Genomic DNA, 19,884 nt, shown 5'->3' on the forward strand with positions numbered 1-19,884 from the left:
ATATTTTGGGTTAGTCAGACTGCATCTAGGATTTTGCATACAGTTCTGCTTGCTTGCTTCTTTTATTTATTTATTTATACAATTTATAGAATCGTTCATATCATATCACAGCAGTGACAAACTAAAATATATCCAGAACAAAAGAATATCCAAAATGACAAGATGCTATAAAGGAAAAAGGATAAGGAATGTTTGGAGTATGTATAACCTGGAGAAGTTTATGGGGAAACGTTAGTTGTCATCTATAGTAGGAAAAGCAGAATGGCCAAGATCAAAATCAATGGACAGAATCTGCAAGAATTATGCTGTACGTATAATCAAGTTGTTCTTTACTCCTAGAGACACAAAGATAGATTGTCTCCATAATGATTTGTCCCTAACCTGGTGTTTCAAACATTGCATCCATTGCCACAATTGAACATAAGGAAAAATTGTTAGTTTTCTTCAGTAACATAAAATACTACCTCCGCGGAATGGACTTCCCTTCACTGGAGAGATAGAGGCTGAATAGTTATTTGTTAGGAATGTTTATTTATTTTATTATTTATTACTTGGATTTGTATGCCGCCCCTCTCCGAAGACTCACGAAGACAAATGTTGCAAATGATTGGAGTCAATGATATCCAAAATGCCTCTTTCTACCTTTACATTCTATTATCCTTTAGCTGTGAGACTACTACTACTTTACTACTATGTACTTTTGATTTACTGTTTCTTCACATATATTATGGTCAAATGAATTTTGGTTAGATATTTTGGTTTAGAGTTTCTATTTATTTGCTAAAGGCATTCAGCTGGTAACGGTAAAGAAAAGGAGCTTTTAGCTATATTTTATTTGTATTACTGATTCAATATATCTGGTATGTGGTTTCTCTGTTGATTAAACTAAGGATTTTTTTTCCAGAAAGATCTCTCTGCCCAATATAAAGTCACCATCTTTAGATAAATGATTTAGCCATACACATGAAAACCTATGCCTCCCAGCAGCAAATCACAAAGCTTTAAAAAAAACAATTCATGTCTGCTTTCCTCTTTTACAATGCAAAATATAATCCTTGAAGCAAGATACAATTTGACCTCAGCAAATTGACCTCAGCTATATACACCCAACCACCTCTATAAGAAGTTGTACATATGTTCCCAGTCAATCTACCTTTTTCAAAGTAATAGCAATCTCAGACCATTTTTCTTCCACTGGGTAGCCAACTTCTATTATAATACAGTGGTAATGCCTGCGAAGGGAAACCGCAGGGAGGGTGGTTCCTCCCAGGAGATTCCTAGAGAGGCCCCACAGAGGCTTCTCCCTGCCTTTTCCGGCCATGTTTCCTCCCAGGAGATTCCTAGAGAGGCCCCACAGAGGCTTCTCCCTGCCTTTTCCGGCCCTGTTTCCTCCCAGGAGATTCCTAGAGAGGCCCCACAGAGGCTTCTCCCTGCCTTTTCCGGCCCTATTTCCTCCCAGGAGATTCCTAGAGAGGCCCCACGGAGGCTTCTCCCTGCCTTTTCCAGTTACAGTTTCGGAGGCTCAGGTTTGTAAGTGGAAATGGTTCTTGAGAAGAGGCAAAAAAATCTTGAACACCCGATTCTTATCTAGAAAAGTTCGTAAGTAGAACCGTTTGTAAGTAGAGGTACCACTGTACTTAGAAAAAATATTGTTTTATATTTATCTTGATCCAATAAATATACAAATCCAATAAATAAATAAATAAATAAATACATACATACATACATACATACATACATACAATAATTAGGAAGAACACATTATTATAGGAAAGAATAATCACAGTAAAACAAATAATGCATAAATGCATAGTAAGAAAACAAATGTAAATAAAAATCCATTTAAAAGTATACAACATCATTTTATAACAACCAATTGTTGATATCAGAATTAACAGTCAAATAAATTCATTACCTTTAGCACAGTAATAGTTACCTTGCAATAATGCAAGTTATACCTTATAATCAGTAGTGGGTTCTAAAATCCGTTACTACTGGTTTGCACTCAAGAGCATCCCAGGCATGTGGGCAGAGCCTCTTGTCGCTGCCGCTACCAGTTTGCAGAACTAGGAAGAATCGGGAGCAACCCACCTCTGCTTATAATGACATTTGAGGTATCCTTACAGGTAGTCCTCATTTAATAATTGTTAAGTGTGCAGAACGATCCTTGAGTTATCAAGGACATGCACAGGAGAAATGTGGAATTCCAGCAGATATCCAAGAGGTATGAGTAATTATTCAGTCATACAAAAAGATACATTAAAGTTTAATTAGCGTTTACTTTTTTAAAATATCACAATCAAGTTAAATAGTCTGGTCATACACATTCAAATCAGTCAATACTTAACAACAACAACAACAACAACAACAACAATAATACAAGCCTGTCTTTGTCTTACATATCAGACATACATTACAGCTTACAAATACATCAAACTAAACCAGAGCTTGCTACTTCAGTCTCAGTGAATCAGCAGAAAGAGCAGAAAGAGCAGAGAGAGAATGCTCCCTCTTAGGGTAATTTACAACACTACCTCTTAAAGCTATAGTATTTCAATACAAATAAACATTCATTGTTAGCTTGTTTATATATTGTCAACCCAACTGTCTTGTACATAGTACTAATAATAATGTTGTTATTGGGGCAGGAAACTATCATTAAACATCGCAGTCGTAAGTTTAAGAAAAGTGACCACTGGTCATGAAGCAAAAACTTCATGTGACCATGAATTCTGATTGTTGGTCTTTCCCACTGATTTTGAAAAACTGGCAGGGAAGGTTGCAAATTGCAATCACATGATTTTGGAGATCTTGTGACAACTTCAATATGAACTCTGGTCATAACTACTACTTGTTCAGCATTGTCGTAAATTTGAACAGCTTTTGAGCAAGTGGTTGTTAAACAAGGAACACTCATATAAGAATCTATTTGCCTAGATCATCTATGTCATTCTATGATGCATGGTCCTATCCACTAAGCCAGTATTATGACAAATGGAGGCTATGCCAAAAGTTGAATGAAACTGAAGTATGCACCTTCCATCTAAGCAACTATATAGTGAATTGGGATAACATACCACTAGATCAGAGGTGGGGAACTATGGCCCAATTATGACTTGTGGACTTCAGCTCACAGAATTCCTGAGCCAGCAGAGCCAATAAAATTAATTCCAGGAACATAGTTGTCCTGAAAAATATGAACCACCTGAATAAAATCAGGACAGAACTAAGGCAAAGATTTTTAAATGGAAGATAACCAAGAGTCCACAATGCATTATGGTACATCGGACCAAAAAAATGGCAGATCTAGTTTCAGAAGGCACATGGGATGTTCTCATTGCAGCCATACCAGAAGCAATTAGATGGTTAGCTTCCTTAGATACGGAGTTAGATCCTATTGTGACTCTCGGACACCATAGTATGGTGATTTTATCATACTTTTATCTTAATTTAATATTTATCTATAATACTGTACTGTACACATATTTACATATACAGTACGTAATATATATTTGCTGATACTTTAGTTAAACTTGTACAGTAATACCTCATCTTACGAACTTAATTGGTTCCCGGAGGAGGTTCGTAAGGCGAAAAGTTCGTAAGACGAAACAATGTTTCCCATAGGAAACAATGTAAAATCAATTAATGCGTGCAAGAAACCCCCCCCGCAAAAATGGCGCTCCGCTGGGCGCCGCTGCCCAGCTGTCACCTTTTGAAACAGTCGGGCGCGTCTCAGCGTTCTCCTGAATGCCGAACCCGGAAGTTTGGCAAAGGTTCAGGTTCGGGTGGCCACCGAGAAGCCCCACCACCCAGCTGTCGCCTTTTGAAACAGCTGGGGAGCTTCTCGGCGTCCTCCCGAACCCGAACGCCAAACCCGAATTTTTGCCAAACTTTCGGGTTCGGCGTTTGGGAGGCCGCCGAGAAGCCCCGCCGGCCGGCTGTCGCCTTTTGAAACAGCTGGGGGGCTTCTCGGCGTTCTCCCGAACGCCAAACCCGGAAGTTTGGCAAAAGTTCAGGTTCGGGAGGATGCCGAGAAGCCCCGCCGCCCGGCTGTCAGCTTTGCAAAAGAGCCACGGAGCTGTCGGCTGGTCGGGAGGCTCAAACGGAGGTGGGGAATCACGGAGACGTCCTTCCTGGCCAGCTGAAACGTGGACTCCAGGAAGGACGTCTTCGTGACATCAAAGCTCCGCCCATTGAATTCCCTATTGGGATTCTCCACTTCTGTTTGAGCCTCCTGACCCAGCAGTGCATAAACGGCACTTCGGCTGGCAAAAGGGATGAGTTTTGGGCTTGCACGCATTAATCACTTTTCCATTGATTCCTATGGGAAACATTGTTTCGTCTTACAAACTTTTCACCTTACAAACCTCATCCCAGAACCAATTATGTTTGTAAGACGAGGTATCACTGTATAGTAGTTAAGAGGCTAGATTAAGAGCAGGGAAATCCTTCTTTTGGCCTGGCAACCGAAAGCACACTATTTACCAATCCTCACTGGACCAGCATGATATATTATGGTTTATAATACGCCAATGAAGCAGCCTTCAATTCTGCAGTGGATTGAGTTGGGATGGTGATGATGATATTAATAATGATACAACAAGGAAAAGAAAACAGAAGCAAATTTAAAAAACTGTCTGTATAAATAATTTTTAAAATATTATAATCCTAGTATGTTCTTCCTACCCTCAGAAAGGCAGATTTTCTTAATTTGTCTTGCTAAAAGTCTGGACATTTAACTGGCCCTTCATACAATTTCATCTTCATTTATTACCCTTTTTAATAGAGACATGACATTCTACTTATAGCTGTATTCTCTCCATTTATTCTCTCTTAAAACACACAATCATCATTGGCCTTGCTATCTAATAGTGTGCATCCAGTCACATAAAACCAAGGAGGCTTCCCTAAGATGCCTTGGGAAGTAGGATGACTTTCATTTACTGAGGTGTTAATATGCTTAATCTATTAATTAAATGAATAGCCTCATTTTACAAAATACAGCAGACCTACACCTTGGAAGGAAAGTGTGCTAAGAAGTCTCAAGTAAAGATATTTGACCATAAGTGCTGCCAACAATACGCTAAGAATGAATGGAAAATATACCAAAATCCAAGAACGAATGGAAAATATACCAAAAAAATTCAAGATAACGGGAGGGAAGGTATTTACAAATTTGCTTTTAAAAAACCGAAGTCATTTTGTAAATCTGTTAAAACATTTTTCAAAATAAAACTTTATTCAATCAAACTACTTATGGACAGTTATGAGCTGTTCTGAAACTGTTTCCACCGACTAATGTCATCATAAACTAATGAATTTATCTTTAAATCTGACTTTATTCAAATGATAAAGCCTTGATGGATGATGCCATTCAACTCAGTAAGTTGAAAATGATTAAGGTTTCCCCCCCTTCTACTACACATTTAAAAAGTGGCAAAAAGAAAACATCATCCAAAACTTGTCATGCTTTTTTTGCCCTTTATGAAAAAATTAAAGAGAAACAGTCCAGTCTCGTCTAGTAAAAACATTATTATTTATTTCTCTCAACAATGCCCTAAAGTGTTTATGTATAGCAAATCATTCATACATGCAATCTTTCTACACAAAGGATGCAGTGTGAAGTCACAAGGTCTAGAAACAATTTTCTCATGTAATAATATTGTCATCAAAATCAGTCTAAAGCCATAATTAAATGCTATTGTCATGTCTGACCTTAGCAAAACGTTAGCAGGAAACAACTACCTTAGTTTTTGAGATATTCATGCCACTTGTTCAATAAGCACTCAATGCTCCCAAGACACTACATCTCTGACCCTTTCAAGTTTGATTCTATACCCTGTCTGGTATAGTACTTTGTAATAAACTGTACAACAATATTTCAATAAAATAAAATTGTAGTAGACTTGGATGTTTTTGGATGTCATCATGTAATGTAATGTTAAGCAAAGGCAACATAGAAAGATCTACTGTGTGTTCCTTTCCAGAGACTAAAGACAGTGTATTTTCTCAAACATTCATTCAATAATTATCAATATTATATTATATCCATAAAAAATGTTAAATCACAGCTGCCAGGTTTTTTTAAGCTGGTTGTGGCCTTCATATGCATTGAATTCTTTCCCCAAACTAGGATATTGTAATATATTAGTACAGTATAGGCTATGTATGGATCCAAGCAGTGGTCTTTTGTAATTAGTAGATGAAATTTTTTTGATGTGCATAATTTTCAACTGCTATCCAAGATTTTTTGTTATGGCATCCAGTGTGCTATAAACACTGGACCACAATGGCAAGTTTAGGCAATAATATTACTATTTTAATTTTCAGATCTTGATACTTTGTGATTTTTTCCAATTATTTGTCTTCTGTTCTACTACCTGCTAATATTGCCACATCAATTCTTCATATTTTCTTCTTTTCAACCAGTTAAATACAGTATTATAAACAAAAAAATTATCAGTATTATCATCATCATTAATTTATTAAATTTCAAATCACTCAACTCTCAATGGATTTTTTAAAATAACAAGATCCCACATCACAAAATGACTGGCATATAAATTTGATAAGTAAATAAAATAAAAAATATCAACAGAAACCATCAGTACCTTGGTAACTGCACTAGTAGAACAGAATAGGGAGGAAGGCCTATATCTGAAATTGCTTCATCTTAATGAACAATACTGAGTTTATCTAACAATTGAAGTTAAATAGATAAATATGCCATATCTGACAATAGCCTATATTCTAATTGTGAGCCATTTGTTCTTCCTTCCTACCATCATGTACAACTTAAAGGATTCTTAATTTACTCTCAGAGTTTTTACTGCATGATCTTTAGATCTTCTATTTCATAAAGTGCTTAGGTAAAAATATTGATGGACTCTTATTCATATAAAAATAAAGCTTTATGACTATGATTGTGATCAGAATTTCTATTTGTGCCTTTCAGTGTAGTGAAAATTAGAACTATATCTAACTTTTGCCAACTAGTGCAACATAATCTTAGGGTATCGACATAAAATCTTTCATAAAACAAATGGTGTAACATTGTTACATTGAGAAAATAAAACCTAATATAATCATAATAATGACTACCAACATTTCAGAATAAATTCTTAAAAGTAAAATATACATTTTAAATTGGGCTAGTATTTTATTTGAAAATATTCTGCCGAGTTGTTGTTTTCAATGAAATCTATAGTTGGAATATTCAGGTACACATTTCAATATAAATGACAAAATGTAAATATTTCCTGATATGAATTCTATTTTACAAGATCCCTCAAGGTATTTATAGGATTCAATCCTATTTCTGTCTTTAATTAAATTTAACATACATACAATTTAAATAAGATTATTAGTTGTCAGAATATAAAATATAAATATTGTTTATGATTCAGTTCCTTTAAGTACTTACACTCAGGAAACTCTTTTAACCTCATGACTGAGTAGTATTAAACATTGAGATGAGACTTCTAAAGAGCGTCTGCTGCCCTTTGCACTTTTCCAATAATCTTAAATTACTACAACTTAATTATAATTTCAAGGCATTAAATTGAGATATTTTTAAACATTATAGAAAGACTGGTAATGGAAAGAACTTACAATGACAGAGATTTTTAAATGTTTTTAGGGAAGATATTTCTGCTACTAAAGACCTTATTAAATCCTGAGAATTATTTTCACTTTTGAAATTTATTGGATAAATATTTGAGCAGTAAGCAAGTTATTTGGTATGCTCATATACAAATATTCTTCATACAAACACTGCATACCATATTTTTGGAGCATAAGACACAGCTTTTTCCTCCCTAAAAGAAGCTGATAATTTGGGTGCGTCTTATACTCTGAATGTAGGTTTGTTTGGGGTTTGTTTTTGTTATTTGTTGGGGTTTTTTATCCCAGCCCTAACTAGCTGCTAACGATCTTCCCAGCTCTTATCTTGCAGGCTCTTTCATTCTTTCTCTCTGTGAAGAATGCGTTCCAAGCCCTAAGTCTTTGCAGGGTTTTTTTCATTGCTCTAGCTTGCTCTGAATAAGTTTCTTTCCAACCCTAACCAGTTGCTAATGATGTTCCCAGCTCTTACTGGCTTGCAAGCTCTTTAATCGTTACTCTCTCCGAATAAGGTTTTTTTAAAAGCTCTAACCAGGGGATAAAATAGTGCGCTAAAGCTGACCAGACTAAGGATGCTAGCCAGATAAATATCTGGTAAGCAGATTCTTTTCCCTATTTTCCTCCCCCAAAACTAAGGTGAGTCTTATATTCCAAAAAATATGGTATATACATTGCATAATAATTTATCTATGAAATAAATCAAATACAGTAATTATCAATTAAAAAGGCATAGCCAAAATCTGTATTATAATATACAAAGTTGGAAGGGACTTTGCAGGCATTCTAGTCCAACTACCTGCTCAGGCGGGAAGCCCAACCATACAAATGGTTGTCCAAACTTGTCTTAAAAACTTCCAGTGTTGGAGCATTCACAACTTCTGGATTTTATATAATTGCCATGTTGCTCTTGGACCTCATGGATAATGGTAACAAAATTACTGAGTGTCTTCTCCCAACCTAGTTATCTTCCAGATGTCTTAGAAGCATGGTTTGTCTGGGTTGTATGAATGTTTTTAAATCAAGGGTTTTTAACTGTTTTCCGGTTTTAATCATTGGATTTGTATTTTGTATTCTTGTTGTGAGCGGCTCCGAGTCTTCGGAGAGGGGCGGCATACAAATCTAATAAGTAAGTAAGTAAGTAAGTAAGTAAGTAAGTAAGTAAATAAATAAATAAATAAATAAGTAGAACTTTAATAATTGCCTACTAGCATGTAGAAGTCTAGAGTCAAATCCTGAAGCATTCTTTCAAATATATTTTTAATAATGACTAATAAATAAACAAACAAACAAATAATAAAACTGAGAAGAATTAAGCTTACTTAATTACTGTTTACTTAATTTGAAACTCTCAATATTTTACTGTGCACATACCTATTGAATTCATAGAAACATAGAAACATAGAAGTCTGACGGCAGAAAAAGACCTCATGGTCCATGTAGTCTGCCCTTATACTATTTTCTGTGTTTTATCTTAGGATGGATATATGTTTATCCCAGGCATGTTTAAATTCAGTTACTGTGGATTTATCTACCACGTCTGCTGGAAGTTTGTTCCAAGGATCTACTACTCTTTCAGTAAAATAATATTTTCTCATGTTGCTTTTGATCTTTCCCCCAACTAACTTCAGATTGTGTCCCCTTGATTCTTCTTGCTATTGTCCCTGAATCATTAATTATTATTCCAATTAAGAAATTATAGTTTGTAGCAATGTGTAACTTAAACTTCACTAACTTTTTTCTATATATTATGAACCATACTCTTCAAATTATTATCTTCACTACCATTCCAAGCAATCGGCCTATCTAAACTGATAATCATAGGAAAAGCATTAAGGCTTCAATATGTTCAATACTGATTGCATATCTATTTTTAAAATATGGGAACCTTCTACTTTAAAAATACAGATGCTGAATTATGCCATTTGACTATTGTACTAATTTCTACATATATTAATTATGTTACTGCATGTTCTGTAAGGTAACTGAGACTAAAAATTGATGAACAAAACAATGTAACTGCAATAAAACCCACTAAGCGTCAGTCTAATCTGATACTGAATAAATCCTGGGCCACTTCACAACTTGAACCCAAATAAGGGGTCTTGGTGTCAAGGTTTGGCCCCAGATATGAAAAAATGGAACCCAACTGGAACTGTATATGACTGATAGTAGCTAGAAAAAACCTGATATCCTTCCTGTGCTTCACACACCACAACTTGAGATATGGATACTCATCACATTTAAACAGTGATACATATTCAGAATGAGAACATATTTGTAACAGAGCAACTATAAATTATAATACTATGACCTTCAATATCATTGAATGAAATTAGAATTGAAATGGAATTGAATCCACAAATTGAATTGACTCCATGGTGGCCCAATAACAAAATAGTGTTACAGCTTTAAAGAAAAGTTAAGAGTGAACTTGCATCTTTTTCCTTTGAGTTGTCTATAAGAATCTTTTACCTGGAATGGTTCAATTCACTAAAAACGATCTGATGTAAGTTAAAAGGATAAAAAAATAGAAGTTTCTCTGGACCCCCTTCCAACATCCCAGGGAATGTCAGCATGTTTTTATAATTAGTTCAGATAGCTAAAAACTATTTATTTAGATAATAAACTCTGAACTCAAGTACCATAGATTCTATGTAGAATTTTTAGTTACTCATTCTCTTTGACTTATACACACACATAGAAATCCGATGTTCTTACAATACTGTTTTAAAAGGCAGGAGCTACAACAATACAGTAAGATTTAGAAAAAGGGGTAAGGGACATACTGCAGTTTCCTTTGACAGTCAAGTCAAAGCTTGACTTCAAGTTAAATTACAAAACAATAAAACATTGTTCCATTCAAAAACAGGTAAAGTTGTATCCTGCTAGGTTTTTGCTTTGTAAAATTATACAAGTCTGCGTGCAAGTGTATATATGAAATCTTATTGAGCCACGTCAAAAAATTTCAAAATTCAGTGCAGTGAAGTAAATTACAATTTAAGATCATAATGACAGCAGAAGATAGCAGCAGCACTTATTGTCACTCTCTTTTGGAGATTAAGAAGCTTATTTTAGCATTGAAGCATAAACAAATTTATACTATTATACCATCAGCCCTTCATGGCATTGGACCAGAATATCTACGGGACCGCCTTCTGCCGCACAAATCCCAGCGACCAGTTAGGTCCCACAGACTTGGCCTTCTCCGGGTCCCGTTAACTAAACAATGTTGTTTGGCGGGACCCAGGGGAAGAGCCTTCTCTGTGGCGGCCCCAACCCTCTGGAATCAGCTCCCCCCAGAGATCAGAATTGCCCCTACCCTCCTTGCCTTTCGTAAGCTCCTTAAAACCCACCTCTGTCGTCAGGCATGGGGAAATTGAGATATTCCTTCCCCCCAAGCGTATACAATTTATGCATGGTATATTTGTGTGTATGTTTGGTTTTTAATAAGGGTTTTTAGTTATTTTAAATATTAGATTTGTTATATGTTGTTTTATTATTGTTGTTAGCTGCCCCAAGTCTATGGAGAGGGGCGGCATACAAATCAAACAAACAAACAAACAAAAACAAATAAATGAAACTCATCTCTGCCGTCAGGCATGGGGGAACTGAGACATCTCCCCTTGCCTATGTAGTTTTATGTATGGTATGTTTGTGTGTATGCTTTTTAAATAATGGGGTTTTAGGCTTTTAATGTTAAATTGTTATTTTAGACTTTTAATATTAGATTTGTTATTGCATATTGTTTTATCACTGTTGTGAGCCACCCAGAGTCTGCGGAGAGGGGTGGCATACAAATCTAATTAATAATAATAATCAGACTATCATTATATAAAGTTTACAACATTTTGAAGGAAAACACTGGGGAAAGTATTCATTGAAGTCCTATATATATATATATATATATATATATAAAACACAGTTGCTGAAATGCTTTGCTGACATGTTTTCATAGGTTTGCATATGAATTAAATTCTTTTTAATAGCTGATGTATTCATATGAAAGAATATTCAGCAGGTATAATTTACCTTCCAATGAAATCAATGAGAACTGCCATTAATTATACCCATTAACTTTCAATTAAAGAAAATGACTAGCACAGGGGTCGGGAACCTATGGCTCGCGAGCCAGATATGGCTCTTTTGATGGCCGTATCTGGCTCGCAGACAGGGCTCCTAGCACTGAGCTCCCGCTCGCAGCTGTCCCCTGGCTCCTGCTCGATGCCACGGTTTTCGGCGCTGTCCTGCTGGGCCCCAAAGACGGAAGGCAGGAAGAAGGAGAGCTCCATTCTTCTCGCCTTTTTCCCGCCTTCCGTCTTTGGGGCACAGCAGGACAGCGCCGAAAACCGCGGCATCGAGCAGAAGCCGGGGGACAGCTGCGAGCGGGAGCCCCAGGAGGGAAGTACCGGCAGCGCCCCGCCCAGCTGAAGCTTCACTGGCGTTGGTGGCAAATGTCCTTTGGGGCCCGGTGGGAGGGGGGGGCTGCAGCGGCCGCAGGCAGTCGCAGGGAGATGGCGGCGGCGAGAGGGAGCTCCAGCTGGGCTGGGGGTTCGGGGGGGCCATGAACGCCGCCCGGAGCCAATGGCTTCTTTTGGGCTTACTTGAATTTCTGCTGCTGGTAAGCACGCGCGGGTGGCCGGGTGGGAAGGGCGAGGCGCGAGGGGGAGGCAAGTGGAGAAGTGGAGAGAGAGAGAAGTGGACCAAAAGAAAGAAAAGGGAAAGAGAGGGAGGGAAAGAGAAATGGAGAGGAAGGAAGGAGGGAGGGAGGGGAGAGAGGGAGAGAAGGAAGGAAGAGAAAGGAGGGTAGAAAGAGAGGGAGAGAGAGAGGAGAAAGGAAGAGGAGAGATAGAAAGGAAGAGAGAGAAAGGGATAGAAAGAGAGAGAGTGAGAGATGCTCAGTGAGTCTTTCTTTGAAGTTGCCTTTCTTTCTTTCTCTTTCTCTCTTGCTCTTTCATTCTTTTTTCTTTCTCTTGCTTTCTTTCTTTCTCTTGCTTTCTCTCCTTCCTTCCCTCCTTCCATTTCTTTCATTCCCCCTCTCTATTTTTATTTCTCTTTCATTCTTTCTTTCTCTCTTTCTTGCTTTTTCTTTCTCTCTTTTACCTTCCCTTCCTCTATTTCTTCTTTTCTTTCTCCTTCCTACCTTCTTCCCTCCCTCCCTTCCTTCAGTCCTTCCTCTCTTACTCTCCCCTTTCATAAGTTTCCTTGCTTCCTTCCTCTGTTCCTGTCCCTTCCCCCTTTCTTTCTTTCTTTCTTTCCTTCCCTCCCTCCATTTCTTGCTTTCCTTCTCCTTCCTCCCTTGTTTCCTCCCTCATTCCCTTCTTTCACTCCTTCTTCTCTTACTCTCCCCTTTCACACCTTTCCTTGCTTTCTTTGCACCCTTCCTCTGTTCCTGTCCCTTCCCTCTTTCCTTCCTTCCTTCCCACCCTCCGTCCATTCATTCACCCATTCCTCTCTTGATCGCCCCTTTTACCATTCCTTCCTTCCTTCCTTCCGATGTGGGCCTGGGCCAGCAGAGTAGTTTGCTTTTGCACCCCGTCTCGAGCTCCCTTGGTGCCAACCCGGCCCTCCCCACTTCGGAGAGAAGGGGGAGAAAGAGAGAGAGAGAAAGAGAGAGATAAAAAGAGAAAGATAGAGGGAGGGAGAGAAAGAGATAGAAAGAGACAAAGAGAGGGGGAGAGAAAGAGAGAAAGGGAGATACGTACGGCTCTCGCGGAATTATATTTCAAAATATGTGGCGTTTACGGCTCTCTTAGCCAAAAAGGTTCCTGACCCCTGGACTAGCAGAACACACGATCCATACATATATTCAATTTGGAAAAGTTCAAATCTTTTCCAAATATAAGACAAACACAATGTTGGATTTCATTATTGCATTATTATCAATGTGTAAAAGATCACACATAACCAATTAAATGGAAGTCTTTCTCCTATAAACTATACTGCACTTACATTACAAAAGCACTTTACAAATAAGGTTCTGGAAAGAAATGGGCTTAATTTTTCTTAGCAAAGTAGAAATAAATTATTTTTACACTTTATAGTAGGAATACTAAAAGTAGGAAGATTAAATTATAGTTTTTTAAAGACAGGCAGGTTACATATAAACACAAATAACAGAAGAGCCATATGTACGTTTCTGTACATGCACTTTATCAGATAATAAATACACCGTGTGAGTTTTTAAAAAATTATTAGTGCATGTACTTTTAAGAGGAATATGTGTTTATTTTCTAATCAGAAAGGCTAATAAAAAAACCACTTCAGTGATGCTAACTACTCATTCATAATAGCCATCTATCATTTGTATTTCTAATTCACTTGGAATATACTTGGAAATTGGAATTCTGTAATTTTTGAAATGCCTTTTGGAATAATGATAAATACAAGAAACTAGTCTGAAAATAACAAATGACAATAACATCAATAAAACAGCTAACTACAGAAATCTTAAAATATTTCAAAAAAGTAAAGACAAGCTATAATACAATCCTAGCAAGTCCTTTCAAAGGGAATCCCACTGACTTTAATGGGGTTTCTGTCTGACAACTGAATAAAGGAGCTTGCACCACAACTTTAATATAAATTAAGTAATAAGCCCTCAGAACATAATGTATTTTATTTCTCAGTAAATAGTGTTTGGCATGGCAATTATATCTAAATATTTAAAGCTATTTTTAAACATTCAAAATCAATATACTATAATTAAACACTTGCAATGTTTGGGAAAAACTGTAATGCAACTTTTAATTTTTTTAAAATTCTAAGTAATGATCAGTAATATTAGTATGTTCTGGAATTTCAAAAATTATTTCTTCAACTTTCTAAAACTATAAAATACAAAACTATTGCAAAATGAAACTATTCCAGTCTATATTAGAATGTTTCTTGTGTACTGCAAAATACCTGACTTCCCTGACAATGCAGAGTCTATAACCAAAGGAGCTAAACTTTTATTTCCTGACCATTTTTATATATTCTGGAGAGCACAAGCATTCATCTTTGCACTTCCAAGGTGTTGGAGATAAAAAGACAGTTGCACATCAGTGGAGCATAAATAAGTAATTCGGTCCAATCATGGGTAGCCTTTCTTTAAATGAACTAGTCGTTGAAATAATAATTAGGTTAAAAATCTAAAACCAATACCATACAGATAAGCTTTCTTCCAAGTTATCTTTAGATTTAGTAACCAAGTGTTTGTAATGGTCCATTTCTGCATAACTGAACACAGAAATCTTGCTGCCTGATCGAATAGTCCGAATCTTTCAGTGAAGCTTTTAACAACAGCCCCGGCAGCAGCTTTGTTTGATCTCTGCTGCCTTCCCTAATCTGGGTTGTCAAGGTTCACTTGTTGGAAGCTGTTTACTTTAAAAAAAAAAGTGACTCCCCACTCCATCCCTTTCTCATATACAATGACTAAAAAGACTGAAAGGAAAGAATGCTGCCAATGTAAGAAGTTACAGCTGAAATACCTTTTTGCCACAAAATTGTAGCTGACACATTTTGAACAAAAGTGACAAGGTTCTCTCTTTCTTTCATCCTGCATAGTACTAAAAACCTTAAATTGAATTACACATCATTTGAAACAGTCCAAATTTGTTTACAATCCTCTTAGTTGCAATTCTTTCCCCAGATTCACTTTGAGCTCAACACAACTCAGTGGCTATTTCCTTTTTAAGATTGGAAAATCCTTGTTGTTTCTTCATTAAAAAAATTAATAAATCATAAAGTATCTCAAAAGTCTCTTTTCCTCTTTGGCATTGTGCAATTAAAAAATAGAGGCAATGACATTAAATAAATAGTATCAGCAGTATTCCTTATAGTTATCTATAATAGTACAAAAATTCCCATGAGACTTTTGTGGCCTCATAAAAATCAGATTTTTAAAAATGAAATATTAAAACTACCTAGTAAATAGGAAGTAAATTTTATGCATCTTTAAATGGTATAATTCAACATAGGAACAGTCCATGTATCAAACCTACACACCATATGTAAATTTTATCCCATTATGCATTCATAACATTGATCAGAAATGAAAACTGAAACTTCTAAGGGTTCTCATTCTCAAACAACAAGATATTTGAAAGCAACTACAGTATATGCTTCTAAAAACTTGATTTATCTGCCAAAGAGGTGGGAATGTTTCACTTTTTAAAAAACAGAATCAATACACATTCCAGAGATCATATTGGGCATGTAACTTCAACATTCCTACCCCAACTGAAACCAACACAAGCTGGGCCACTGTCTTCCATAGCTATCCCTACACTTTTTGTCTTGCTGAATTCTATTTAAGAAAAGGGGTAAAAAATTAAACCATGTCAGATGTAGACACTGCAAAAATCAACACTTTTGAATCAGGCTAGCAGCAGTATCAGAACACAATGACTTGGAAATAATTAATAGTTATCAAGCGGGTTGGGATGAAGTAGGGAAGGAGACAATTGCCATCATCTTTTATGACAGCATTTATATTGTTTGCTAAACTTCTGAACTCTAATTTTAATCTTAAAAACAAGGACCTTACATTCTATATGCAACCCTTCTTTCTTCCTTTCATTTCAATGATTTGAAGCAAAAAAAAAATCTGAGCCCACACATCTGGCAAATTGGAGGGAGGGGGGTTGTTCTTTCTGAATGATTCACAATTGTTATCCTATAGCGGGTGTTTTGCTTAAAGCGTCTACTGGTTCTCTTATACTTACCTATAGAAAAAAAGCTCTTTTAATGGCGTGATTGCCACCGTCAGCACCCAATTCCTAACTCAGGGGCTCTTGCTGCTCCTGTGATCTCCGGCAGGCAAAAACTTTGTGTGCTATAGTTGAGAAGAAACCAAGGGTACTTTCAGTAAGTAAGTCTCCACAAAATAGATTTTGGCTAAGAAATGGGGAGGCTAAGATCTGGAAGAGGGAGGGGAAATTATGTGCTTGTGTCTAAGGGGTTGGGGGGGGAGGCTGTCTTGGAAAGCACTTGCAAGAAAAAAAATCAAGAGCTCTAGTAATAAGATTTTAAACCTGGAAAGACACAGTCTCCCTTTTCACTCTCCTGTTTCAACCCTCCTCCAAACTCAGCTGGAAATCTGCTGGGTGTTTTGTTTTTTGTTTGCAGAAGTGATGCCTTCTCCCCTCCCCCAAAAAACGCAAACCATGGCAAGATGCTTGGATGTGGGAAACTGGAAGGTCAAAAGACGGCTACAACCGAGGCACTCAAGGCGGGGAAAGCAGCAGAGTGAGGTGGGAAGATGTCATTTCCAAGCACAGGAGGGGAAGTGGTGGTGGTGGGGAAGGAAAGATCGTACTGAGGTAGGGACTGTCACACTTCACAATCACTCTAGCTCTGCAGTCACCGCAAGACCCAATAACAGGTGGCGTAGCCCCGGAAGGGAGTTAGGAAAAGCAAAAGGGCCCGGGGGAGGGGGGATGTAATGGGATGGGATAACTCGCGCAGCCGGAGTTGCAGCGCCCCGGTTCGAACTTTTCCTAAACTCTTTCTCCGGCTGCGAAAAGACGTTTCAGACATCGGAGGCGGCGAAACACACGGCACGTCCGGCGGCAGTAAACCGGTACCAGACCGAAGGAGTTTAGCGCAGGCACGGGGTTAAAAGGACAGCGAGCAGGACGAGATTGTGGTACTGTTGGTGTGGGATTTTGATTGACAGGGGAGGGAGGGGGAGAGAAAGAAAGGGAGACCAAGTCAGTGATGCTGCTTGTGTGAAAGGTGCGTCCGTCCGGTCTACAGACGGCTGTCGCTGAGCGCTCGGGAAATAATAGCACGTCTGGGGCTCCCTCGAGCGTGTCTTCCTGGAATGTGCGGCGGCCGCTACTTGGACGAGAAGAGGGGGGGAGAAAAGGCGCGCGACTCGTTGCGCGGGAAGTTCTCCTTAAGCCCGACGCCGAGCACCAGGCAGAAGGGAGGACTGAGGTGTTTTTTTGGTGGGGGGGGGGAGAGAAATCTTCGACGACCCTCCGACATACCTGCACACATTCCTCACATTGCCCGCGCGAGCGGGAGCGCGTGTATGCGTGCGCGCGAACGTGTGAATCTGTGGCGCCTTGTCCTCGCTTTCCCTCCCGTTGAATTTAAAAGGTATTTCTCTGCGCGGTTCGGTTTCAGTGCTAATTTCCGCGCGCTTCCAAGTTCTTCTTGGCCAGCGTGGATTACCGATGGCGGAGAAGCGCTTTGTGGGTCTTAGAAACGAAAGAGGTCAGTACCGTGTCGGCTTTGTCACTTGTGTGTTAATCGAAGTGTTTCTTAAGCCTAGTCCGAAGGTGTCTTTGTAACGCTCGGCGCGGGGCCTGAGCAGTTCAATCGGTCGTGTTGTTGTTTTAACCCATTAAAATGCAAGTCTTAAATGGGCGCGATTAAGGGAGCGCTCTGGAGTGCGCGAACGGGCAGATTTGTTTGCTGTGGTTTGCACACCCATACAAACCCTCGGGATGGAAAGGAAGCCTTGGTAGCAACCGCGCACGCTCGGCCAAGGGGAGAGAGCACGGAACTGTGACCCGTGTGCGTGTGCGCGCGTGTGTATGTTTGGAGTGTGCGCGCGCTCACGAAAACCGGCGAGTTCAAGTTAAAAGTGAGCCGGCATAAAGGTGTGGAGTCCCATAGGCCTATTCATTGAAGTTCGCTGCACGACAAAGCAAGAGAAGGCAAAAACAAAAGCTCTACGGGGCAAACAAAAGTTTGTTGCAAGTCGACTTAAAGTTCTTCCTCGCCACCAAGTGCCCCAAAGGAAGCTGCAACCCGCCGCCCGTTACCAAACCCTGGCCGGGTCCGACCGCTCTCCCACCAACCTTTTTTTTCCCGCTTGAGGGTCTTTTTTTTTTTTTACACACGCGCGCGGGCACACACATACACAGAGAGAGAGACGGGGAGGGGGGGCAGAGAGCAAAAGCGGCTTCCAACTTACTGGGGGGGGGGGGTCATGTGTGCACCGTCCAGCGCGTGGAAAGAAAAGAAGAGGGCGGGCGGGAAAGAAATGAATGAGGCGCACAGATGGGACTTTAAAAAGAAAAGAGGAAGAGCCTGAGAGGTGAAAGAGCAGGAGCTTTTTTCTTCTTCTTTCCCTCATTGCGTCTTTAAGGGCTTTATGCAAAAGCGAGGCTGGGTGGGGGGGAGAGGAAGAGAGAAGAAGAGGGGGGGATGCCAAGGCACGTGTGGAAAGGTAAGAGGGGGTGAGGGGAAATCCGAGCCGGGGAGATGAGGGTGTTACACAGGCGTGAATGGGGGGGGGGGGTTGAGAAAGAAAAACAAACAAACAGGAGACTTAAAAGTGGATGAGAAAATGCGAAATGGCAAACTCACCCGCTGGAAACGGCCTGGCGGTGCCAGCTAAGGGGCTCCCCCCACTGCGGGCGGGTGAGTGATTGACTCTCTGTCTGTCTGTCCGTCCCTCCCTTCACTCACTCCGTCCCACCCTCCCTTCCCTCTCTCTCTCTCTCTCTCTCTCTCTCTCTCCCTTTCTAGCCTGCCAAGCCAGCCCCATGCAGGAGGCACAGCGTGCTACACAGGCACACAATAAATAACAATAGAGCCCTCCGCTCGAGTCGGGAACTAGCTTTCCAAAAGGGGAGAGCAGCAGCAGCGGCAGTAATCAGGCAAGGCAATCCAGCGGCAGCAGGGAAGGAGGGAGGGAGAGAGGAGGGGAAGGAGGGAGGGAAGGCGATCCTCTTCGCCCACTTTTGGATCCCCCGCCGCCGTCCCGGCTGCTCGCGGCGGTGCTCCCTGAGTCGCCGGGAGCGTGGAGCTTTTTTTTTTTTTTTTGCGCGGAAAAAACACGCTTCTGGGGGGGAGAAGGGTGAGGAAAAATAACACCCCGCGGAGGGAGATTTTGTTATTTTTTGCTGTTATGAGTCCCTGACGTCACATCCACCTGCTGGGTAAACAAGGCTCAGTGCAAAAAAAAAAAAAGGAGGGGGGGGAGAGATACATCGCGTTTGCAAAAAAAGAGAAGGGGAAATCGGGGAAGGAGGAGGAGGCAGAGGGGACGGAGCGCGGCGGGGATGGAGCCGGCTGGGGGGAGGAGAAGGAGGAGATCTGTCGGTGGAAAGTCGCGGAGATGGGGGGGGGGGGGGTTAGAAAAGCCAAGAAAACTAGACGTATAGTGGGGGGGGGGGGGAGAAGAAGGCAGCCCGGAGAAAGGGTCGCGGTGGGGTGTATTTGGGGGGGGCTGAGATTGGGGAGATTGTCAAACCATTTCAATTAGGGAATTTTAGGCTCGCTTTTGTTGGATCCTTTCGAGATCCGGGCTCCCTCCCTCGC

The 19,884-nt window shown here is 39.7% G+C and overlaps 1 protein-coding gene across 13 annotated transcripts in view; it reads right to left on the minus strand.

The window, feature by feature from the left end:
• Positions 1-19,101, minus strand: part of FOXP1 (forkhead box P1) — a 780,655-nt gene extending 761,554 nt beyond the window's left edge. For all 13 annotated transcript variants that reach the window (XR_011557934.1, XM_070738223.1, XM_070738212.1 and 10 more), the window contains exons 1-2: positions 18,928-19,101; positions 16,329-16,438 (exon numbers count right to left, since the gene is read on the minus strand). The gene's annotated coding sequence lies outside the window, so the exon portion shown is untranslated. The remainder of the gene's footprint in view (positions 1-16,328; positions 16,439-18,927) is intronic.
• Between the last annotated feature and the right edge of the window lie 783 nt (positions 19,102-19,884).

This window comes from Erythrolamprus reginae, chromosome 2 (assembly GCF_031021105.1).
Source record: "Erythrolamprus reginae isolate rEryReg1 chromosome 2, rEryReg1.hap1, whole genome shotgun sequence".
In the NCBI taxonomy this organism is placed as follows: Eukaryota; Metazoa; Chordata; class Lepidosauria; order Squamata; family Dipsadidae; genus Erythrolamprus; species Erythrolamprus reginae.